Source organism: Elgaria multicarinata, chromosome 12 (genome assembly GCF_023053635.1).
Source record: "Elgaria multicarinata webbii isolate HBS135686 ecotype San Diego chromosome 12, rElgMul1.1.pri, whole genome shotgun sequence".
Classification (NCBI taxonomy): domain Eukaryota; kingdom Metazoa; phylum Chordata; class Lepidosauria; order Squamata; family Anguidae; genus Elgaria; species Elgaria multicarinata.
Window position 1 is genome coordinate 24,618,631 of NC_086182.1, and position 26,157 is coordinate 24,644,787.

At 43.8% G+C, this 26,157-nt stretch overlaps 1 protein-coding gene across 2 annotated transcripts in view; it reads right to left on the reverse strand.

The window, feature by feature from the left end:
* Positions 1-26,157, reverse strand: part of ETS1 (ETS proto-oncogene 1, transcription factor) — a 121,184-nt gene that overhangs the window by 37,265 nt on the left and 57,762 nt on the right. The gene's annotated exons all lie outside the window — the stretch shown is intronic.

Genomic DNA, 26,157 nt, shown 5'->3' on the forward strand with positions numbered 1-26,157 from the left:
GAGGACATTGTTGTGGCTGTCTGAGCAACCCCAGAAGGCTGGATTGTGACCCTAGAAAGGTCACGTTTGGCTCCCAGGCCTGCAGTTCTACATCACTGCTGTAAAGAAAGATGGGATCCAACAGGAACATTTTCTCAAGCCCTTTATTAGACTAATTATCTTGGCAAGATCTTCCCTAGTTCCTTTACCCATGCAGTCAACCTGATCCATTTGTGATCTTGTGACGGTTTAGGAAATCAGAACTGAAACCTTCGTTCATTTTAAAGTGGTTTGTTTGTTTGCTTGTTTGTTTTTAACTAGCTTATTATGGAGATGGGAGGGATGTACTCCTTTCTCATCAGTTCTCAGAATATTCAGGGTTGACAACCTCGTTGTATTTTCTCAAGTATGCAAAACAAAACAAAAAAAAGAAAGTCAGGGTCTGCTAAAATATTTCGTAGTAGAATGTTACAAATGTTCATCTCCCTGCAGAGCTTACCAGGAAGGGCTTGGTGTGGGGTTTTTTTTTTGGGGGGGGGAGTTAAGTGTGGGAAAAGATATGTAGGCTATAGGAGAATAAGTAACAGACTGCAAACACTGTTTAAAGAATGTCGTTTGGATATTTAGAAGGTTTTATTAGCAAGGCTCTGGAGAAATAAACACATACCCGAACCATCTCTGCCATCCATCTTCTGCTTCGAGATAACGCCAAGAGAAAGTGTCCTGTACACTTTTCTCTTAGCCTTAAGCAGCTTGTTGTGTTTTAATGATGGGCTTAGTGTGCTCAGAGGTTACAAGAGACCACCCACAAACTGCCTGATCACCTTTGCAGTCTGGTTAGAGGGCAGCTGTGTTGCTCTCTGGCTATGGGAGAGTGATTCGAAAGCAGCCTAAGGGGAAAACGATCTATCCCTTTTTTTTTGCCACTAACCATCTTCAAACACACACACATACACACAGGAGCACATGTGCACAACAGATCTTGTGTAATGCACCAGAAATAGGTATACAACCCACTGCCGTGCATTTTTACTCAAAGTTTATCCCAGTATGAGTTCCTGTCTAGTAAATTGGGTATCTGGGATTACAACCTTTAGAAACAAGACTGTAACCTTCCCAGGTGTAAAGAAGCAGGAAGCAATTCTACAGGTGAGAAAGGATCTAATTGCCCTTCTTAATAGCAGCCAAATTCCAAATTGCAGCAACGTTTTTTCAAAAAAATGCCTCCCCCTATTCAATGATGCCATGACAAGATCTGGGGAGATATTAATGATGGGGGGAAATTCACATTAATTAATGGTTAGTACAGCATTGAATTACTATTTTATAGGGGGGAAATGATGCCTGGTTCTAAATGTAATTTGACTTGGATAACTAGAAATACAAAAGACCACTCAGATTCATGTCAGTAGTTCAATACTAATTAAGGCTGCAATCTTATACACACTAACCTGAGAATAAGTTCCATTGCACTCAATGGAGCCTATGGCTGTGTAGACATGGGCCACATCTACACCAAGCTGGATATAACACTTAGAAAACTTATTGAAAATGGTATATAAAATGTGCCCTGGGCCCGAGCAGTTGTCAAAACCATTACAAACCATTATAAAGCAGTATTGTAGATTCTGCCCTGTACAGCATAGCACTTTAAAGGATACTGAATTGTTAATTATTTTGCAATATGTATCCAAGCCAGCATTTTTTTTAATCTTTTATTATTCCTGATTATTATTATTATTGTGTGTGTGTGTGTGTGTGTGTTTTCCATGAAGTTTATTCGTTAAGTACTCTTTTGTTCTAAATTGTGCCCCATATAAGAGATGCTTTGGGGGGGGGGGGGTGTTAGTTAAAAATGTAACAAAATATTTCTAAAATAAAGAGCTTTGTTTAAAAATTGCCACCTCTAAGAATTCCAACTATCACCTTTCAGTTTTTGAATTGAGCCTATCTCAACATGCTCCCCCCCCACTCCGTCGCAGTTCAAAATGCTAGCAAGTATTTTTTTTTCTGCTATGTTGCACAACCAACACCTATTAAAGGAAAATAAAGACAGCTCTTGCTGAAAGTTCTTTTTACACGTTAAGCAAATCGGTTTAAATGAGAATTTATAAATGGGGATGGGGGGGGGCATGAAGCCCAGTCCTGTGTTTATTTAATGGGAGTTATTTCTGAGTAACATGCGTAAGATCAAGTTGCACAATCTACCCTTCAGCCTCAACATGCAGCAGTATACAGGGTTTTACGTGCTGACCCTAACTATGATTACTTAAATATAATATTTTTATTATTATTTTAATGTAATTTACTTCCAAATATGTATGTTTAGGATTGCAGCCTGAAGGGTTGAAGGTGTTGCCTTGCTTTAAACAGGCGTTAAGGAAACTTAATGGAAGGAATGCATAATAAAAGACATTATGAGAGCCTATAATATCCAATTCTTGTAGTAGTCCAAGTTCAGTTATACATGAATAACTCTGAGTTTTATTAGATAACAATGCAAGATGTAGATGAGCAGATACAGTGCAAACTCCCTCGGCACGCCAAACGGTTCAAATTTAATGCATGATCATCAGCAAAATATAGAGTTACTATTGCAACATTATTCTGCAACAGATAACAGGGCAACTATGTTGTGATAAAAACACGCTTTGAACAGGCAAGGGGGAAAAGTTTAGATGTTGACCTTGAAAGAGCAAGCCAAGGTCAACCATAGCTGTAGTTTCACAATGATGGTTGGGTCAGGTTTTTTAAGCCGTTTCTCACATCATGTGGCAAGCATTGTGTGTCACCACGCTTGACAAGCAGTCATCGTAGCCACTCCTGGCTCCCAGGCATGTGATATACACATGCATGCAAACACGTATGGATCACATTTAGATGTTACAGTTTAAGCATACACTTCAATCACCCTGGGTGCACACCTAAAAATATCTGCAAAGTGGCGTCCAAACACATATTTTAATGAAAACAGTAGGAAGGAGCAAGCAATGGCTGGAAATGCAGATAAATGTCCATTTTGTCCCCCTTCCAATATCTTCATGGCCAAGAATTCAAAAATTTAATTGGAGTATGTGTTGCAATATACTAGCAGCCAGTAGGAATGTCTTCTCATTGGGTTCACGTAGGTAAACTATTTAAGCAAATAAGGAACATTCCGAACTTCAAAGAATCTGACCTTAAAACAATACTGGCTTTGTTGTAATATCAAACCACTACAGGTCTTTTGTTTAAGCAAATCTAATTATACTTAAAACACACCCAGAGATTAGAATTAAGAGGGGGGGGGGAGAGAGAGTTCATTTTTTTCTCCAGCTTCCATGGGATAAATAACAGTAGCCATTCATATTGTTTACTATTGAAATCCCAATCAAGGTTGTACACCATCAAATATCCCATTGTGCTCTTGCTCTGCCTTACACAGTAGCTAGGCCAAAATTGATGTCCGGTTGGTCACAGCAGGAGTAGGCTGACCTGGCCAACCTTTCTGTTGCCTCTCCTGTCTTGGAAGCTGATGGATGGACACTGAGGTCAAGGACCAAACTCCCTGTTGACTTCCTTCTTCCCTCTGCCCCACTCCCCAACTTAACTCCAACTCTCAAACCAGCCAGAAAAAAGATACCTGATGTATCACTGCCATGGAGGCTAAGAGCAACTCCATCTGTTTTACACACCCCTAAACTCTCAAACAGGCAGCAGAGAGAAGCAAGAAACAAAAAGCCCAAGGCCATTTTGCAATGATCATGCCATAATTTGGTATAGAAAAGGCCTAAAAACAGTATTAAGTCAAGGATCCTTAATGTTCGTAACAACAGAAGTATTGTTTTGTGATATCTAGTTCAGTATTGACTCCACCAGCAGCTCGCGAGATGCTTCTGAGACCTCACAAGCTTTACTTAGGGTTGTAACCAGGGAGGCTGTAGCTGGACGCCCCGACCTGGAGTTCTAGTTCACTAGGGTGACCATATTTGGGAAACCAAAAAAGAGGACACCTAGTGTGTGTGTGGGGAAGCAGCTTTCTGAGTCCTGCAGAAAGTATGTTATTCCCCCGCCACCTTAAAGAACCCGATTGGAGTGGAGGAGGGGAAAGGATTTCATTCTGCACCACCACCATCCACTCCAATTGGGGCCTTTTCTATAATGTCCACAAATGACCCACTTTCCCCTTTAAGACCTCAATTGGAGCTCGGGGTGGGGGAATGATGTGCCTCAAGAAAGCATGTCATTCCCTCCTGCCATGCTAATGGCAGCCTTAAAGAGGAAGGTGTATCATTCCAGGACATTATTGAAAATTATCGAAAATCCCCCCTGACACCATGGAAAGAACAAAAACCAGGACAAATCCGGGGAAATCCTGACAGTTGGTCACCCTAAGTTCACCCCATTTTTAAGGCTTTTTAAATTTGTGACATGACAACTTCAATTTAAATCTTAATTGACACATAGGCATGCAGTCTCAGGGGCATTGTTGCTGGGAAAGGAAGGGCAGTAACCCCCCCTTCTAAAAATTGTGCCCTGTTCCATAGTCAGGCTTTATTAAAATAATAATAATAATAATAATGACTCACCTTCTAATGGTGCTAATGAATACTTGTAAAAACCCTGATTGTCTTGGGGGGGTAATTTTCAGGGAGGAGTGTTTTATTGTGTGTGTGTGTGTGTGTGTGTGTGTGTATGCAGGTGTGGGCAGAATTCTGCAACATCCACAAATTCTGAGCCATCAGCAGAAATTATGGCTGAATTTGTGCAAATTATTGCTGAATTTGCACGAATTATGGCCAAATTTGCACAAATTATAGCTGGAGTTGTTCGAATTGTGGCCAGATTTGTGCAAATTAAGTAAATTCAGGTGTAATTTGCAGAAATTTGGCCGTAATTTGCACTGGCAGCTGAGAAATTTGCACAAACTGCAGAACCTTCCAAAATGAAACAAAAAACACACAATTCCAGGAAAATCCATGAACTGGCCCAACTTGCTGCAGATCGAATCGGGCACCGCAGCTGGAACCAAAACACAGTCTGGGTGGGCAACACGAGGGAAACCAGTTGAACTCCTGCAAACAGAGACATCCCTGGCACACTCTAAAAGAGGTAGTGCTCCGCACTCCAGCCACCTCACTTAGCCAGCTCCTCCAACTGAGCCTCCAGGTGAATTTTCTTCAAGATCACTATCATCTTTTATCATGCTGAAGTGACCCTGAGGGGGGTGGGGTGGGGAGATCACCCTTTCACTATTATGACTGTGAGTAAGGTAAGGTACTTCAGAAGGGGAAATTTAAAGTCACCTTGGAAAAACATCCACCCTCTTAGTTGTCCCTTGCTTCTTTCAAAGACCTTTCCATCCGCATAACCATTATGTCAAAGGCTGCAGTCCTATGTACACTTCCCCGAGAGTGAGCATCATTCAACACAGTGGATCTCACTAGTGTTTACGATTGCACTGCACATGGGCTTGCTCTGTCCACTTAACATTAAGAATAGTAAAGGATGAAAAACACACAGAGACATACCACATTAATCAATGGTTCCAACCCCTGTTGCCAAAAGAAATGATACACAAAACCTCTATGTTTCGTATATATGAGGTGTCCCTCATCTGTAGGGGAAAACATTTAAATTTTAAAATCACCATTCACATTCAACTTAGACATTTCTAATTAGTAAACACTATATACATGTAAGCAATTGGGATTGGCTACAGTGTTGTAGAAGGTACTATTGATTATGAGAAAATCAACAATGTTCATTTCCCAGTGATTTCTTCGAAACTCCACCTGGAAACCTCTGATAGCTCAACATACCAGGAAAAGCTATCTAATGTAACTTGTATATGCATATACCAGGGCTCCTCTACCCCAGTAGAAAACCACATTGCTTCACTGAGGTCTGTTGTGCCCCCTGCCCCTGTGCTGGGCAGTTGGGTCTTAGAACCATCCAGACCTCTTAATTTTCTGACAACCCCCCCCCCCTCCAACATCAGGTCACTCTTGGGCATTGTGGGAAAATTCAGGTGCTGGGATCTGGTCACCTGGTGCTCATTTATTTATTTATTTATTTATTTTATTACATTTATATACTGCCCCACAGCCGAAGCTCTCTGGGCGGTTTACAACATTAAAAATAGTAAACATTAAAAGTATACAATTTTTTTTAAAAAAAAAACATAAAAACAGTATAAAAACAGTATCCATTTAAAAACAACAACAACATTGCTGCCCTAAGGATGCTGCCCCTGCTGATGTCAGATACACCCACAAAGTCTTACAGATTTAGGAGGCAGGCCAACAGAGAGCCCTCTCAAACCCTGAAAAGGCCCTGCTAACATCAGACCACAGTGGCATTTGCGGGGTCATCGCTGGTGTAGAGGTATATTTTGAAGTGCAGACATTCATCATGCACAGGCCCAGGAGAATCTCAAAATGCAACTGAGATAGATAGATATAGATCTCACTACAGGCTATTTTTCCTTGGAGAATTCATTCCTCCCCAACTACTGTGAGGATCGCAGCTAAGCTTAGAGGGAGCAGGGCAGCTTGAAAAGGGTGCCAGATGATGCCATTGTCCCTTATGGTAGCCATGTGTCATCTTTTACGGAGGACTGTCCTCTATTTGAGAGCATCCTCTATTTGAAGAGTTGCTCTGTACAATTCCAGTTTAAGATAAAGAACCCTGCATACTGTGGGCATTTGCAGTTAGCAGCTGGACAGCAGACTAAACAGGCAAGCATCCAGTTCACCTGGTCACAATCATCCACACTGTGGTGAAATGTACTATATTTCTTTTAAATTATAAGAATGATTTCTAAATTTGCATCTTGACATATGAATTAGCAAATGGAAATTCTATGCAGATCAGTGCCCTCTCTGTTCTTTTCCCCCCTGGTGATACATTTCCTCTCTTTGGGAGATTCATAATTGGTCAATGGTCACCTTATCATCCCTGCTAATAAAAGAAATTTGGTACTTGGACCCGGCGAGCAATGGTTCCACTACAACCGGATGGGTCACAAGTAGTTTATACCAGTTGCCAGACAGTTAACTGAGCATTCCACACTACAGACACGGCAGCTAAACTTACTATCTGCACTTAAATACAGCTGAGGCTAGCAAATAAGTACTGCTCGGTCCTCTAATGGGAATACAAGTGGTTGTACAAAGAAGTAGGATGATGTAGATCAGCAGAGAATTTTAGGTTTCCCACACAACACTGGAGAGCATATTAAAGTTTGGCTCTTCTCATGAAAAAGGTGATTCAAACAGAAGGGGCCTTATTATCAAGGCCCTCCTGGAAGGAATGGCTGACTTATTACCTTGAAGGTCCCCCGACATGGCGGCCTTGCGATCAATGTGGCCTCCAACTTGAGGCAAAAATTGGCTCACTCCAGAAACAGGACAGAGAGGGAGTTTTCCAGGTGTCGTGTTAGGGAGAAGGTGGGGGGGGGGAGAGAGAATGTTTGAGAAAATAAACCCAGCTGAGCCCCCAATTTATTTAGGCAGGATTAGCTGAAATTTGTCTGCACTTTTGAACTGTTTTCACAGAGGCCTGCCTCTCACTCCCACGCAGGAAGCAGAAGCCAAGATGGGCCTGTTCCAATTAGGGCTCCCAACATTTGCACAGTCAGGCCGGCAAGGGGGGGTGGGAGAGAAAAAGGAATATCCAGATGTTCGATTTTTTTAGGAAAAGGGGAAAAGGGGGGGACACAACTTATTTCACTTGTGTTGCAGTGCTGATGGCTGCCTTTGCAACATCTGCCTGTGGTCTATGGTTGCCACATCATTGGTTACTAGCCTTGCTCCTCTGCGTCTTTAGTGGCAGTCTGATGCATACAATTTTTGCAGTAAAGCTTTTGGTTTGTTTGTTCCAGGCATGAAGATAACAGTGATTATAACAATACCTAGCAACCATTTACACAGAATTTTCACTTAATCAAAACACTGCACTCCCATTATTCCAGAAAGCCATTCAATTTTATTTTATTTATTACATTTTGATCCCATCCTTTCTCCCAGGATCTTTTTTTTTGGGGGGGCTCTCTCTCCCCCTTTCTATTCAGTCCTAAAACAAACAAACAAAATATTTGTGAGGTGGGTTAGGTGGAGAAAGAGAGAGAGAGAACGTTACCCAATTAAATACTTGATCATGAATTCTATTGTGTTCCCCAAAGGAAAACGCACTTCCCGGAAGAAATAGGACACCAATTTGCATACCGTGTTTATGCAAATTTAAAAATAATTACTATCATTTAAATAGAAATGCAATGTATCTCACCATAATGGCGAAGACTAGACCAGTTGGGTGTCCATTCCTACCTGCTCATGGTCAACTTCAAAGCCCTGCTGCTGTCCCTTCATATGGTTCTTTGACTTTGCCATGCACGGCCTTCTGTTAACCATTTCTTTCCAGGGCCAGTCTTCCCATGAGGCAGGGTGAATACCCTACTCAGGCAGTGGATTGGAAGGGCCAGTAAATTAAGCCCTCCACCACTGGGAGGGCCCCTGTGGGCACTTTCACTGCCACATTGGCTTTACTCCCACTCTGTGGCAAATGCAGCAAGTGGGAGAGGGACCAGAAAGCTCTTTGGAGGAACACTCACACCCACATTCAATTTCTCACTCTAAGCCTTCTTCCAAAGGAGATATCTGGAAGTTGAGATCCCTGGAGTTGCCACTCATTCACCTGTCCACCTAATTGCTTGCTATGAGAGATCACATGGAAGGACAGCCTTTCCAGAAAGCCCACCCACCCCTTCCCTTATTCTGGGAGAGACCAGGCAGGCAGCCTCTCTGGTGAGGCACCTAAGCCTGCATGTCGTGCTTTGAGCAACAGCCTAAGAAGTTGGTGCTTCCAGTCAATCAAGAGGAAGTCAAGCCAAAAAGACAGGGTGTAATACCGATGACGTTCAATCATGGCCAGATCGACACCAAGCAGGATATAACACTTTGAAAATGGTTTGAAAATGGTGTGTGGAATGTGTCCCGGGCCCCAACAGTTGTCAACACTGTTATAAACTGTTATAAAGCAGTAGTGTAGATCCTGCCCTGGAGCATCCTCGGTTATTTGCACATGATATAAGCATGCCACTAACAGAATATAAATATCATTTTCATTGATGTGGCCAGTGCGCAATTTCTTAAAGTTAACTAATCCTGGATGTAACACCATCTAACTAGGTAGCTCCTTTCCATATACAAATATGTGATTGGTTGCCCTCAAGAGAAGAGCTCTACACATGCTTAGAGACTCAGTCTTAAGTATTGATTCACATGTCTCATTGTAGTGTTTTTTTTTTTTAAAAAAAAAAAGATTCGAAGACTAAGCTCTGGAGAACTGTAGCCCAATTCAAGCCATGTACATGATAGCTACCCAAAGTGCAGTCCATGCTCATGTGGCACTTACGATACAACATTCTTCTAAAAAGTATGAGCATTTAATACATAGACAAAGAAATCCTGAAATGTAATGAACAGCAGGCATCTTTTTACTTGTCCCTTTTGCACTTTCATTACATCCAACCCTCTCTCTCTTCGGCCACAACAGAGAAATGGATAAACATGTTTTGAAATAAGCAAAAAAACACCTTATAAAGGCACTTTCTCTCTTTCAAAAATCAATTTTGCCCACAAGCCATCTGAATCAAGAGACATGTATAAGAGGAACGATAAGGATCAGTGCTCAGCTAACCTGATATAAAGGACTGTGTTAATGGCCGATTAACTCAACAGAAAAGACATCACCAAGTGTGTAATCAAACCCGCCTTTCCTAGCTTGATCTCTGTTGGGAAGGCCAACATAAAAGACCACATGCGTTGGAAATGGGAATCCTGCATCCCTTGCAATCTCCGGAGATCACAATGATGATGATTAGTTGGCAAAGCCAAGCACCATTACATACTACAGATTGAGAGGACGGAGTGTCACATAGTTGAATGTTCCTCCATACTTCCCCCACACCCACAATTTCCCCAGCAGAAAAGCAGAGAGTAGTAGGCCAGAACTTTCCGCCAGAAAGGCTAGGTTTCTTTGTTCAAGGAGCTATATTCTATTTATTTATTTTTCACAATGACAGGACATTACTCTACTGTGGCCTTCTCCAACCTGATACACTTCAACTTCCATTCTCCTTGACCATTGGCCATGGTGGCTGTTGAAGACTGCTCCAGAGGGGCAGTTGGAATATAATCTATGTAAGAAGCAAAGGTCCTACATCTGACCATAGGAGACCCCTCCCCCTAACCAATTCTCATCTCTAAACCCCTGACAGCCTGCACCATTTTGAACTTTCTTTCTCAACTACAGAATAAACTGTTGATTTAGAGGCAAGAAGCTGCCACAAGCCCAAAATGTCCATGCCATCTTCAAATGTCCATGCCATTCATGTTCTTCCAGGGCTTACTTGTGACATTTTGACATCTGGCATAAAATCCAGTTCCCCCTCCACCCACATACCCCAAACACATACACAAATCTCACCCAGGCAACCCCGCCGAATAATAATAAATAAAGAAATTGTGTTACTAATTGCATGTGAGCCACTCCAAGAGGGCTTTTCAACTGATAAACAGGATTTTAAAACAATACTTTGTATAATCAGTAAATAATGGCAGGACCATCCCTGATGTTTACTCTGTGGGAAAGAGAAAACGACACCTGCCTGTCTTACTTAAAGCACCTGTCAATATTTTAGAAAGGAGCTGCATTTCAAACTTCTCAGAGTTTGGAGAGGTTTTCTTGAAATCCCCCATAGCTACAGATCAAGGGATTCTCTTCCACAAAAACTTCAGACCCCCCTTCCTTTCTCGCAAGCAGCCAGCCTCCCCTGAAGATAATCAGCTCTAATCCCCACTAACCACTTTGCTAAAGAGCTCTAATCCTCCCCCAAAGGATAGACTGAAGAGGGCAGGGGGGAAAGGGTCAGCTAAACTTGTAATAGACTCCAAGGCCAGGAATGAAAGGGAGAAGCTGGGTGAGAAATGGGGAGCGTGGGTAAAGGAAGGGGCGGAGTGCATAGTGTGGCCCACAATCCTTGGAAGCAAAAGACTTCCTAATTCGTAGGATGGCCATTTACCCGCTGCAAAACCCCAGAAGTGGTTTAATTGCTAGGATACCTTAAAAACATAAGGCTGGATTGTTTCACCAAGAACGGGAGAAACCACCGCAGGAATGGAGCTTTCCAGTTGGTTAGACTAACAGGAAGGTCACTGGCAACTTGAAAACTGGAGCTCTCAAACTTGCACCGCTGCAGCCAGAAATCTCTCGAGAAGTTTGGGAATGCCAGAAGAACACCAGATTCTTTGGCGTCAGTGTACTTGTGGTTTAGGAAGAAGCAAGAGGCCAACTTTGGCCTGCCCAAGGCCAATGCACACAAAGATCAAGCTGTCCAAGTTGTCTGAGAAGCAAGTGCCTCATATGTTCTGCATTTACACACTCACATTCCTGGTTGCTGCAAACTCTCAAATACCTTTCCTTCTCATGTGTACCTTCTCATTCATATTCTGTTTATAAAACCACTGGCTGATCTTTATTGATGTATAGAATTGATAAAATACAAGACATTACAGGAGAAGCAAACAGACTGATAAAACCATGGTTGGAATTGACTCATCAATCAGGATGGAAATGGTTGCCGGAAAGAAAGGTATTCAGCAAAAACACAGTAGTGTAGATGAATTATGGATCTCAGTTGGAAGGGCATTCCATAAGGTAGAAGCCTTTGTTAACCATGATCAACCAATGAAGAGAACCCATGGTTTGTTGTTGGGTTGTTTGTAGTTAAAAAGCTGTGGGTTGTTAGTGCAACTGGGTTCAGACAACGCGATAACCCATGATTCAACAACAACCCACACTCAACTAATGTTCAACCCTTGAGTGTGGATTATCATGTTATCTGAACCCAGTCATTATTGGGCTTACAGTCTCGTATACTGGAGGTAGCACATAGCCATTAGGATTAGTAGCTACTGATAGCCTTCTATTCCAGAAATTTATTCAACCCCCTTTTAAAGCCATTCAAATTTGTGGTCATCACTACATCTTCTGGTAGTCAATTCCATAGTTTAACCATGTGCTGTGTGAAGAAGTCAACTTCCTGTATTCCTTTTCCCTACACAATCTTAGCTTGCAATCAAACTAATTAGAATTTAAGGAGACTTCTTGCTTAGAGTTAGTTACAAAAGACTGTGTTTACCACTTCCATCATCTACCAAGATACTAAGTGTAATATCAGCAGCCAAGATATTGTGCCCAAACTTAAGTACCATGTCATAGCCTGCTTCTTCCTAATTCCCATCTTCTTCCATCACAGTTTCCCAGACTGCTTCATTCTCTTGGCATCTAAGTCCTTGTGCCAGTCAAATGAGACGGCCTCTACCACTAAACTTCTTCATCTATATCATAGTATTACTGCTAAGGTTCCAGGTAGCAACTGCATTTTTGAATGGATTGCAAAACCACAACCCTTCAAAACCAACTATCCAAAGATTCCAGGTGGTTTCAAATGACACAACACAATATATGACATTGCCTGGCCAGTCACTGTAGGCAACTAGCTCCCCATGGCCATCAGGCTGCAGCAAAAGTACCTAAAATCGACATGGTGTAATGCAGCCTTCCCCATCCTGGAGCCCTCCAGATCACTGGGACTACAACTCCCATCATCCCCAGCCAGATTGGCCAATGGATGGGGCTATGGGAGTTGTAGCACAAAACATCTGGAGGCCACCATGTTGGGGAAGGCTGCTCTTAGTCCTTCATTACCAACGGTGTCATGGGAGATGTTCCTTATGACATCTTCCCACACGACTCTTGTAACATTTTTTTTAAAAAAAATGGGAGGGGGGAATCTAAGATTCCTGTATTTGGGTACAATGATATGGCTCCTTCTCTCCTAGCCAGGTGACAATGGAATACTAAGAAACTGTGCTGGTTGATTAGTAAAGAACTAGGACATCACTTTCACACATGCATGTAAAACTATCAAGTCATCCATTCACACATCCTAGGGTGGAAATTCCCACTGCTAGCCTGTCTAAAAACCAAGGTCTCTTGTTCTTTCATTGCCTCCTTGTTCAAGTGACTTGCTTCCGGCAAAGTCAGCTGTTGTGCAATGCCCGACACATGGAAACCGCATGGCACTCAATGGTTCCGTCAAACTAAGATGACACTGATCCCAAACATTCTTTGGCATCCTCCCTCCCCAGCATGTGTGTGACAGCTTCCCTCCTAGAAAAAGAATCCAATGGTCATGACTGCAGGTTCTTCCCAGCCTAAAAAACAGAGGCCTGTGACTAAGACCAAAGCACAAGCAAGTGGGTGCTGGATGTCAGGAAGGCTGATTCAAAGAGGCTCCCTGTGCTGCAATGACAATGCAGCGACATTGGGAGGGATGTAGCTCAGTGGTAAAGAACATGCTTGACAAACAGTAGGTCCCAGGTGTGATCCCTGGTATCTCCAGGTAGGGCTGGGAAAATCCCTACCTTAAACCCTGGAGAGCCGTTGCTGCCAGTCAGTGTCAACAGTACTGGCCTAGATGGACCAATGGTGTGACTCAATATAAGCCAGCTTCCTATGTTCCTATTTGCTTACAGATCCCCACTGTCCTGCTCTGCTTTGTGTTGCTTGTTTGATTCCAATGACATGGTAGAGTCCTCTACATAGCCGATTTTTTAGATCAGGCTTTCCCAAACTGGTGCCTTCAACAGCTGGCTGGGGTGGATGGGAGTTGTAGTTCAACACATCTGGAGGGCACCTGCATGGGGCAGGCTGCTTTAGATCAATAGTGATGTAGTGGAGCAGGGACATGGGGGAACGCAGTTCCAGGACTTTTTTTTCAGAACCAGAGTGGTGACATTGCCTGATGACGGCACCAGGATAATCAACAGACTCCCCTTGCTGTGGCAAGTGAATGAGCTGATAACAAGGCTTTAAAGTTTTGCTGTTGTTTGGGGGCAGATCAGCATGGAGGAAGTCAGGGAAGGAGGAAAATAATCAAGCAACTTCTTCCCTTTCCTTTCATGGGTTTCCTGCATCAGCTTAAATGAGAACACTTCTTTGTGAGATTGTTTGCATTTCTATTTAAAAGCTAAAAGTTGCGTTTCAGCTGGCTGAAGATCTTTTGCTAAAGCTTCAAGGTGTTCTACAAACAACCTATACAATGAGAAGTAAGCAGCACTGCATTCAATGGAGCTTACTCCCCAGGTAATGGTGCATAGGATTGCAGCTTAGTCAGCTTCCTTGCTGAGTGGGGATTTGAACCCGGCTCTCCCCAGAATTAGTCCAATGCTGTCTAATCCTGACTTTAGAGTCATTGAATTGGAAGGGGGCTGAAGAGAGCCAGGCAGGTTTACTTATCTGGAGACTTCCAGATGCCTCTCTGTAATGCAGGAGTTGATGGTCTACTTGGATAATCTATATAGAGATAAGCAAATGCTTGATTATTTCCAAACACAGAGAGAGCTGGAACAATGTGTGTGCTTTGTTTTTTTGCAAGGGGGAGGTAAAGTGAAGGTTGGCTGTAGAAGAGAAGAGAAAGTAAAATAAACTAGAGGTTGGGACACTTTTAGAAAGTGTACAAAGGTGATATGATAAGATGAAGACCAACACCAATCACGAAGGAGGCAACCAGTACCAAGACTGTCTATTTCAGATGAGACGGTAAAAGGCTTGAGTGGATGGGGTAACATGAGATCTTTCCCCCCTACATGATCTAAAGGCCTGCTCTTGGATATATTCAAGATTTTAAAAAGCTAAAGGCAGCCTTTTGAAATCATGCCACCCACAAACACTGGAGGCAGCTGGAGAGTGACGGCATCATCCCACAGCCGGCCAGAGCTGGCTATTAGCCTGTAAGGATGTGCTCCCCAAAGTTGGGGAGACCAACTTAAGCTCTATGGAGTGGACAAGCGAGAGAAGAGACCACCAAGATACCGGCCATCTCCTGAGCTCCTGGGATGTCAGTGATGCCATGGGGGGCTGTCTTAATGTCATATTTGCCCCAGGATGGCTCCGAATCTGTGCTGTGTCAGTTATATGATGCAGCCACAGATTCGGAGACCCACAGCAGAGAAGTCAGGGACTTACCCCAACTTTTCCTGGCCGAGCGAGATCAGTGTGGCTCTTCCCCATCCATCCCTGCTTGGGCACTGCACAAGGGGTGTTCACGTGTAGATGGAGACCTCTCACTGGCTTCCAGAAGCAGTGGAAGGGGGGAGAGAAAGCCTCATGGCCCCTGGAAAGCCCACGCTGCCTCCCTCCATGTAAATAACTTGCCACCACCTTGCAGCAACAATATCACAGGGTTTGGTGGCAGAGTGACACAAACTTTGCGCCGTGAAGACAGCCTGTAGGTCCCCTTGCCTGACACTTCCTAGGAGCTGTGTTTTAAGAGACCCACTGAAACCCTCCCTCTTCAAGCTGGGGGCTTCCTTGGTTGAGCGAGGTGGGAACATAGTATAGAGGGAACATAGGAAGCTTTTTTTATACTGAGTCAGACCCTTGGTCCATCTACTCCGATATGGTCAACACCGACTGGTAGTAATGTCTCTTCAGCATTTTCCCAGCCCTACCTAGAGATGTCAGGGCTGGAACCTGGGACCTTCTGCACACAAAACATGTGCTGAGCTATAGTTCCTCTGTTGTGGATGAGCACAAAGGAAAGCACAAGGATTTCCCCCTTCTTCGGAAATTATTTCCGAGTCTCCACACATTATTTTACAACAGCCTTCCCCAACCTGGTGTCCTCCATATGTTTTGGTCTTCAAGTCCCATCAGCCTTTGCAGCAGGGCCAACTGCCAGGGAGCTGTCATCTAACACATCTGGAGGTTGCCAGGTCGGGAAAGGCCATTTTAGAACAATACACACTCGAAGAATCGCATGCTGTCTGAAATGAAGCAGGGGGATGAAAAACCATACACACACAAACACACACACACACACAGAGAGAGAGAGGGGGGGGGCTCACACAAGTCAAGGGAAGAGGTGGGGAAAGAGTCAACAAAGCACAACTCTGTGCCGCTCGGCCCTGCCAGTCTGGATCGCCAGCCCGCCGAACACTCGATCTGGAGTTCCAAAGCCCTGCCAAGCAGTGTGAGCCTGGCCCAGGACTCCTTGCGGCAGCCTCAGCTGGCTTGGGTCCCCCAGTGGTTGAGAAACCAAGAGTCTCGTAAAGGGCTCTGACGAAGGCAAAGTCGCAGGGGAAGGGGGGGGCACCGTGTGAGTGTGTGTGTTTCATGACCGCAATGAAAAGATCTCTTTAAGAACAAACTTTTTCCTAGACATGTCATGAGATTCTTTTTCTCCTCCTCCTCCTGGCTGATCCAAGCTGATTCAAGAAACAACAGGGCTGTGCCCTCCGGATGAGTAAGTACACTGACTTGAGGAGTGGAGCTGGAGAAGAAAGGGGGCAGGAGGAGACGGAAGGGATGGGGAGAGAGCAGCCAAATGACTCCTGCATGCCTGGGGTGTGGAGTCAGAGGAGGAGCAAAGGGCTTGGACTCTGCTCACCCCTCCGCTTTTCAGCATGCTGAATTAGTCAGCCGATTCACAACACGCTTTTACACCCACTGGCATCCAGCTGCACCTGTGCAAAAGCAGCCTGGCTGCCCCTCTTTCCCCGCCCCTGCTAAGCCAGAAAAACAAATCTGTGGTTTTAAAGTAGTGCTAGTAGCCCAGCCAGCATAGCTTGGGAGGGAAATTCAAGTAAAGCAGAAGAGAGAGAAAGAGAGAGAGAGAGAGAGAGAGGACCTGGGTGATTCTAATGCCTGCTCAGCTGGGCAAGTTGCTACCTCTCAGCCTAACCTACCTCACAGGGTTGTTGTGATGATCAAGTGAAATGGGGGAGAAATATATACAAGATCACAAGTCCTTTGGTGGAAGGATGGAAATACTAATACTATCAATAACAACAACAGTAATGCTAATAATACTAACACTATGTTTGGAGGTTTATTGATTGATATCTTTTTTTACTGTCTGGAACTAAATTTGAAATGTTACTGGTTTGAAGGGTTACTGATCCAAAGGAACAATGTATTCTATCAATTACAAAACAGCACCAACAACAATGCTACTTGGCATCTGTTTAGCACATTTGAAGGGTTCAAAAACAGTTAACATTACCTTTGGCATTACGTGAGCTTTGGCTCCCCAAAGGCAAACTAGCAAGTTCACGGCTAGGGTGAGATCTGACCCAGAAACATCCCAGCTCTCAAGCTTAGACACTCAACTCCATCATCTCTCACTGTATGCACTGTGGGTTAGATACCTACATCTTAAATTCTGCACCAAGGGGATGCCAGATCTCCACTAGAAAAATGTCTTTGTTTTATTTAGAGTACTTATTATTATTATTATTATTATTATTTATTTATATAGCACCATCAATGTACATGGTGCTGTACAGATAACACAGTACATAGCAAGACCCTGCCGCATAGGCTTACAATCTAATAAGTTGTAGTTAACAATAAAGAGGGAAGGAGAATGCAACAGGCACAGGGAAGTGTAAACAGGCACCGGGTAGGGTAAAGCTAATAGTATAGAGTCAGAACAAACTCAATATTTGAAGGCTATAGGGAAAAGAAAAGTTTTTAGCTGAGTTTTAAAAGCAGTGATTGAGTTTGTAGTTCTCAAGTGTTCTGGAAGAGCGTTCCAGGCGTAAGGGGCAGCAGAAGAAAAAGGACGAAGCCGAGTAAGGGAAGTGGAGGTCCTTGGGCAGGCGAGAAGCATGGCATCAGAGGAGCGGAGAGCCCGAGCGGGGCGATAGTGTGAGATGAGAGAGGAGAGATAGGGAGGAGCTAGACCGTGAAGAGCCTTGAAGGTCAACAGGAGAAGTTTATATTGGATTCTGGAGTGAATTGGAAGCCAATGAAGAGATTTCAGAAGTGGAGTGACATGGTCAGAGCGGCGGGCCAGGAAGATGATCTTAGCGGCAGAGTGGTGGACAGAGACCAGCGGACTGATGTGAGACGAAGGAAGGCCAGAGAGAAGAAGGTTGCAGTAGTCCAGCCGAGAGATAACCAGTGCGTGAACGAGAGTCTTGGCAGAAGAGACAGACAAAAATGGTCGAATCCTGGCAATATTATATAGGAAGAAACGACAGGATTTAGCTACAGCCTCGATGTGAGGAGTAAAGGAGAGCGAGGAGTCAAATATAAAGCCAAGACTACGAGCTTCCTTGACCGGAGTAAGTGTGACATCGTTGACAGTAAGAGAGAATGAGAGGTGAGGAGAAGGTTTAGGAGGAAAAACAAGCAATTCAGTCTTTGCCATGTTAAGTTTCAAACGACGATGAAGCAGCCAGGCTGAGATATCTGAAAGACATGCTGAGGTACGATCGTGAACATCTGGAGAAAGTTCCGGAGATGAAAGATATAATTGTGTATCATCGGCATACAGGTGATATTGGAGGCCGTGAGATTGAATAAGCTTGCCCAAGGGCAGCATGTATAGAGAGAACAACAACGGGCCAAGCACCGAGCCTTGCGGAACCCCAACTGAAAGGGGAAAAGAGGAGGACGAGCTGCCGTTAGCCGACACGCTGAAAGAGCGACCCTCTAGATAGGAGGCGAACCAGTTATAGACAGAGCCACAGAGTCCAAGGTCATGGAGGGAATCTAAGAGAAGATCGTGATCAACCGTGTCAAAGGCTGCGGTTAGATCAAGGAGAATAAGAATGGAATAATGGCCTTTAGACTTGGCAGTAAGGAGATCATTGGTGATCTTGGTAAGGGCTGTTTCAGTGGAATGCAAAGGACGGAAGCCAGATTGAAAGGGATCCAGAGCAGAGTTATTAGAGAGAAAGTCAAGACAACGAGAGTAGACCAGACGTTCCAGGATCTTTGAGACAAAGGGCAGAATCCCTCCTTGAGTTCTGAAATAATTTAAGAACACCTGAATATGTATTCATGCATGTCTGTTATTTCCTTATAACATATTTCTCCTTCCCTTCCTCTGATGAGTTCAGGGAGGCACATCCCCCCTCCACCATTATACTCACAACAACCCTTTAAAGAGGGCCAAAACACATATCAATTTAAAGATGTAGCTAGCTGTGTTTGTGTGTATGTGTGTGTGTAATCACAGCCCACCCTCATCCAGACACTAGCATGGTGGTGGGGAGGTGGCTGTTAAGCCTTTCCTCTTTGTTGTCCCAATCTAAATTGAGCTCCCTGAGGCTGCAATGTAGCCAAATAGTGGCCCATTAGAGCAAATGGAGCGCCTTTTAGCAATATATATATGGAAGCCATCCTACCCCAATCTGAATCAGGATTACAGAGTTTGTGTGGGGAAGGGTTAAGAATCTCCAACCCCTATGATAGAGTCCCAGTCTGGATTGGACCCCCTGCAAATTATTCAGAGAGGAGGAGGGTGAAACTTCAAAATGACATGTGTTTTGGTTCCTTGAAAGGGTGAGAGAGAGGGAGGGAGGGAGGGAGAAAGAGAGAGAGAGAGAGAGAGAGAGAGAGAGAGAGAGAGAGAGAGAGGGAGGGAGGGAGGGAGGGGTGGCTGAGCAACAATTTGAACAACCTAAGTCTAGCACTGTACCACACTGGCTCCCATTGAGAGCATCTTTTCAATGGGCTGCTGTGAAGATGGTTTGTTCCCATGATCACTTTGCTCAGCCCTGTATTTGTTTACACATTTGAGGGGTGAAACTGAGGCTGACATGAACAGTGGATAGTCCTCCCCAAGGTCAGATCTTTTTAATTAATATTTAGTTTTGTGAAAGAAGTTCCAGCAGACCAGGCGCATAAAAAGACAATAGAGAAGCAGAAATGGCATAGCGCTTGTGTGATGCGTGCATGTGCCTATGAGTATTTGCAAAGGATAAAATGACATGCAAATCAGTGACAGAGATGAACATCAAAAGCTGGATCTCTGGGGACTTTACTGTAAATGTAACTGGAGAAGGTTTAGGGGAAAAGCAACCAGGACTTCAAGGTTGTCACCCCTATTCCACCCCAGGTTCTGACTCCATTGTTAGATGAGTCAGTTATTATAATTATCACAGTTGGATCCCAGTTTTTCTCTAAGGAGCTTCAAACAGTATACATGGTGTCTCTCCTTTTATCCTCACAACAGCCTTGTGATGTAGGTTCAGCTGAGGGAGAAGGACTGGCCCAAGTGAGCAGGGACTGGAACCAAGATTCCCATGTGCCACCCATTCAAATGTCTCTCCACCAGGCCATGTGTTCTTACACCTTTGTTTTGTGCAGCAATTGGAAAGAGAAAAGACTTCACATAACCCTTAATTCACCAGCATTTGTAATGATCTGGCTTGTTTAGAAACACACATGTCTTTAAAGCCAGAGATTTGTTCTTAGTGAGTTGCCAACGCAGATTTGTTCTTATTGAGGCTGCCAATGATATATATATATATATATATATATATATATATATATATATATATATATATAATCCCTGGGTTCTGTTTTCTGTTACAAAGGCTTTGCTGTTATTGTTCAATGCCAAGGGCCACTGAATTACAGTGTAGCTTTGATTCGGTGCACCGTCATTCACTTTTACATCTCCATGCACATGTGATGCTCTGGTTAGATCTGGCTGGTTCCTTAGAAGGGCATTAGATATGCAGACATTGTGAAACCCAAGAAGTGAAGCAATGAATTGTGGGAAACACTGCCTGCCTTTCCTCCTCTAACCCCCGCCCCCACCACAATAGCTACACCAGGGACAGGCAACCTGGTGCCCTCCAGGTCTTTTGGACTACAGCTCCCATAAGCCATAGCCACCATGGCCAATTTTCAGAGATTATGGGAGTTACACATCTGGATTCCACCAGGTTGGGGACAGCTCCTGTAAGTTATTCTCGTTCAACTAATGCCTCCATCCTAACTATCTGGCGTTGGCATTCTCAGTGAATACGTGGGCAGGTTGTGTGAGCTCTGACTTAAGAGTACTACATTCCCAAAACAACAACAACAACAATCCACCATCAAACACACTCCAAGACATTTTCAGCAGGATTTCTCAAACTGCATCATTGATGGGCTTCTTTTAGGTAGAAAAAAATTGACTCTCTTAGCCTAACTTTAAAGGTGGCCTAAAAATAATTTAAAATAAATAAATAAACCGATGGTGAACAACCTTTTAAACTGACCAAAGCCTCTAAAAGCAGCCTGGCATGTAATAATTAATCAGGTGACACTCATAAGAACAGCCCTACTGGGTCAGACCAAAGATCCTTTCGGTCTAGTATCCTGTTTCCAAGTGTGGCCAGCCAGAATGTGCTTCTAGAAAGCAGATTATGAAGGCAATAACTTACCATTTTTTGTGGTCCCCAAGCACAGTTATTCATCAACCTACTACCTCTGAACATGGAGGTTCCATAAAGCCATTGTGGCTAATTGTCATTGATAGACCTCTCCTCCAAACAACAACAAATGACCAGCAATAAATTTGTTCTACCATGCTGAATTTACCTAATCGTCTTTTCAAGCTAGGTGTTCTAGAGGCCATCGCCACATCTTGGCACAGTGGATCTCTTCCCATCACATCATTTCCACATGAGGAAGGGTTTCACAGGGATGGGGATTATGTGGCTCCACCTATGCTGTTGGACAACAACTCCCATCAGCTCTCACCATTGGCTGTGTTGGCTAGGGCTGATGGAGAACCACGCATTCACCACCCTGGGTGTAGGAGGAGCATGGAAAGGAATCCTAGGCAGGATCTACACTACTGCTTATAATCGTTTATAATGGTTACGACAACTGTTCAGGACCAGGACACATTACATATACAGTTTTCATACCGTTCTAAAAGTGTTGTATCCTGCTTGGTGTAGATCGGCCCCTACAAACAAAAATGACAACCTAGCCTATGGGAAGCTGTCTTTTACCAAGACAGACCACTGAGTCAGCCAACCGAGCCCCATATCATCTACACCAGTATTCCCCAACCTGATGACCTCTAGATTTTTTGGACTATAACTACCAGGATTCTTGACCATAAGTCATGCTGGCAGGGGATATGGGATATGGGAATTGAAGTCTAAATCATCTAGAGGGCACCAGGTTATGGAAGGATGCTCTAGATGTTTTGGATGTTTTGCTCCCATCAGCTGCAAGGAGCATTGCCAATGATGAGAGCTGTACTCCAAAACATCTGGAGGGCACCAGGTTGGGGAAAGCTGGATCTACACAGACAAGCAGTGGCTCTCCAGAGTTTCAGACAGGAAACATTCCTGGCCCTGCTGAAAAAGGGATTGAATGTGGGACTTCTTACATGCAGACATCAGCACTACAACTGAACTATCGCCCTGGCCCTAACCTGAACTTTGCTTTGTGTACCTGATATGGATGTGAATCTAACACTAGGACTGTTCACACAACATGTTAACCACACAGTGTGGTTGAGTGTGGGTTTTTTGTTGAACTGTGGGTAGTTTGTTGAACTGTGGGATAGAGTGTTGTGTGAATGCAGGGCATTCTCCACAAGGTGGCTTCTAAAACATGCAGTGTAGCTTATTAACTACCCTGAAGAACCCAGCAACAGAGCATGAGTTGTCAAGGTGGCTTGTTCAAGAAAAGCCGCACCGCACACTTAACAAGCCCCCTGCTGAAAATGTCCTCAGTTCAGACAACACATTAACCTGTGGTTAAACAACAACCCACATTCAACCACTGTGTCTGGTTTAGCATGCAGTGCAAAACCGTACATTGCACCGCCAAGGGTAATTAAGCAAATTGAGCTGGCATGTGACCAGCATGTGCACCATGGTTAACAAGCCTCTGTAACTTCCTAACTGCACTACCAATCATGCAAACCCAGTCACTGTGAACACAGAACTGCAGCCTTTGTGTGTATCAATTTGGAACATGGTTTATTTCAATTGAGATACACATCCACACACCACCTGACAATACACTTGCCAACTGGCCAGGAAGAAATCAGCATGCCCTGGTCCTGTGACTTTAAGGATATCTTGATCTGTAGAAAATAGTAAAGCTGCCCTTTAAAAAAAGGGAGGGGAGTTGCCAACTTTCACAGGAAAATATCAAAAAGATCTCTGAAAGGACATCACAGCAACTTTATGTATCATGTTTTATTTGTACAAAACGATTAGCCATGGCTTCCATCATTTAGCCATTAATAGTGTCGAAAACTGTAGGGCAAAAAGATGGCATTCCACCAAATCATTCATTTGCAATTAAACTGAGCTGGGGCTGACATGTTTTATTGCCCCAGCCCTACCAATTTTGTAGTTCACCTGCAAAAAATGTGGGAACTCACACAATCAATAAATATTTATTATCTCATTCATAATATTTGGACTGAGAATGCAAGCATGGCCAACTGCCAGGGAAGGAAGGGAACTCTTGGCCTGCACAGCAGACCAGTTTAACTTGATATCTGCTCAGAAGAGGACACACTAATCAAGGAGGAAAAGAGTAGCCCAGTAAGAATCGTCTTTGTGCACGAGTACAGGAGCAAAGGTACAATACAGCTCTGTCTTTTTTTTGGAACCAAGCATCGCACACAATTTTGCTAACTGGGCATTCACTTCTGAAATTGTGTATGCATGGGACGGGATGAATGGAACTTCTTTTTCTTTTCTTTAAGCGATCCCACTTTTCTGTTATTAATAACAAAAGCGGCAAACTAATACAAAACTAGGAATAAATCTAGCCGTGCAATCCTATGTGTGTCTGCTCAGAAGCAAATCACACTGAATTCCATGAGACTTACAGCACAATCCCTCTATGTGTCTATTCAGAAGGATGCCCCATTAAGTTCAATGGAGCTTACACGCATGTAAGGACATATAGAGTTGTAGCTGTAGTCCCTTGTAAGTGTTTACTAGATTTCAGCTTAAATTAAAATGCACTACAAAATAAGAAAACACACACACACCAGCAGCATTATATAGATATAGAAACCAAGAGCCAGTCATGGGGCCAGATGAAACAGATGTGACATTTAAATCACAGACCAAGATTTCTGGTTTTTAGGTATCTGTATTTTTTAAAAAAGTAAATCACTCAATCCATCTCATGTTACAGAGCTGGCTTGATCAACCGAACTAAGAGTGTGTGTGTATAATACTAATTAGCATTGATACAGAGTTTTAGATGGTTTAAACACACACACATACACGCACCGCATTAATTACATGAGAAATTGTTATGACAGTCCTTTGAGGTAGACCACCATTGTTATCTCCATAATTGCAGGTGAGGGGCTGAGAGCACAGAGGCTTGCTGAGTCTTCCTAGGGCTCATCTACACCAAGCAGGATCTACTACTGTGGACAAGAGAATCACAGAAGATGCTGATGCTAGGGAAAGTGGAAGGCAAAAGGAAGAGGGGCCGACCAAGGGCAAGATGGATGGATGATATTCTGGAGGTGACAGACTTGACCTTGGGGGAGCTGGGGTTGGTGACAGCCGACAGAAAGCTCTGGAGTGGGCTGTTCCATGAAGTCACAAAGAGTCGGAAGCGACTGAACGAATAAACAACAAAAAGGATATAACACTATGAAAGCTGAATATGGTATGTGTCGATGTGCCCCAACAGTTGTCAGTGCACTTCAATACCGCTATAAAGCAGTAGTGTGGCTCCTGCCTATTATATACTGCTTTAATACCGCTTTCATAGTGGAATATCCTGCTTGGTGTAGATAAGCCCCTAGTGAGTTTAAAGCTGAAGTAACACCTGAATCCCAGCCTTCTGAGCTCACACTCAAAGGCACTACACAGTTTTTCTTGTACACATTATGCTTAAAGGAGGCTGGGGAGGTGTGTCAAAATTCTGCTCCGAAATAACTCAAATCCTATACTACACAAGAAAGCTAAGGCTGCATTCCTACACACACTTACCTAGAAAGAAGTCCAGGTAGGTCCTGTAATACTCATGCAGTAGAGTGCAATTTTGACGGGTGTAGCTTGTCGTGTGTAAGGTGCCACAAGGTTAAGAAAAACTGCCCCTACTGTAGATTTATTTATTTATTACATTTTTATACTGCCCAATAGCCGAAGCTCTCTGGGCGGTTCACAAAAATTAAAACCACAATAAAACAACCAACAGGTTAAAAACACAAATACAAAATACAGCATAAAAAGCACAACCAGGGTAAAACCACGCAGCAAAATTGATATAAGATTAAAATACAGAGTTAGAACAGTAAAATTTAAATGTAAGTTAAAATTAAGTGTTAAAATACTGAGAAAATAAAAAGGTCTTCAGCTGGCGATGAAAAGAGTACAGTGTAGGCGCCAGGCGGACCTCTCTGGGGAGCTCATTCCACAACCGGGGTGCCACAGTGGAGAAAGCCCTCCTCCTAGTAGCCACCTGCCTCACTTCCTTTGGCAGGGGCTCATGGAGAAGGGCCCCTGTAGATGATCTTAAGGTCCAGGCAGGTACATATGGGAGGAGGCGTTCCTTCAAATAACCTGGCCCCAAACCGTTTAGGGCTTTGAATGTCAATACCAGCACTTTGAATCGGGCCTGGGCCAATGAAGTTGTAAAAGGACTGGCGTAATGTGATGTCACCGAAGGAGGAATGGACATAGCTCAGTGGTACAGTACAGCACAAAGGTGGACAAGATGTGGCACTCCAGATGTTTTAGCTTACAACTACCACCAGCACCTAGGCAGCATAGTCAATGGTAAGGCATCATGGGAGTTGTAGGCCCAAACAGTTGGAGGGCCACAAGTTAGCCACCCCTGATATAGCAGATGCTTTGTATGCAGAAGGCCCCAGTTTTCAGTCTTTGACATCTCCGGGTAATGGAAAAGATCTTTGCAGAAGACCGCAGAGAGCTGATGCCCATCAAAGTAGACAATACTGTTCCAGATGGACAAATACTCTATCTGGTATGAGGAATAATCCTGCAGAACCATTAAAATTACTGGTCACAGCAGCCTCTCAACACAGCTCTCCAGGCCTGCTGTAGCTCAGTATGTTAAAGCATGTGCTTTTCATGCTGAAGGTCCCAGGTTCGATCCCCGGCATCTTCAGGTAGGGTGAGGAAAGAATCCTACCTGAAATCCTGAAGAGCAGCTGCCAGCCAGTGTCGACAATACTGGGCTAGATGGATCAATGGTCTGACCCAATATAAGGCAATTTTCTATGTTCATATATTGTGCCTTGTTTAACAACCCCTTTGTGTTTGCAGCAAAACTCTGGTGGGGCATCAAATTTGGGGGCTCCATTCAGCTTGG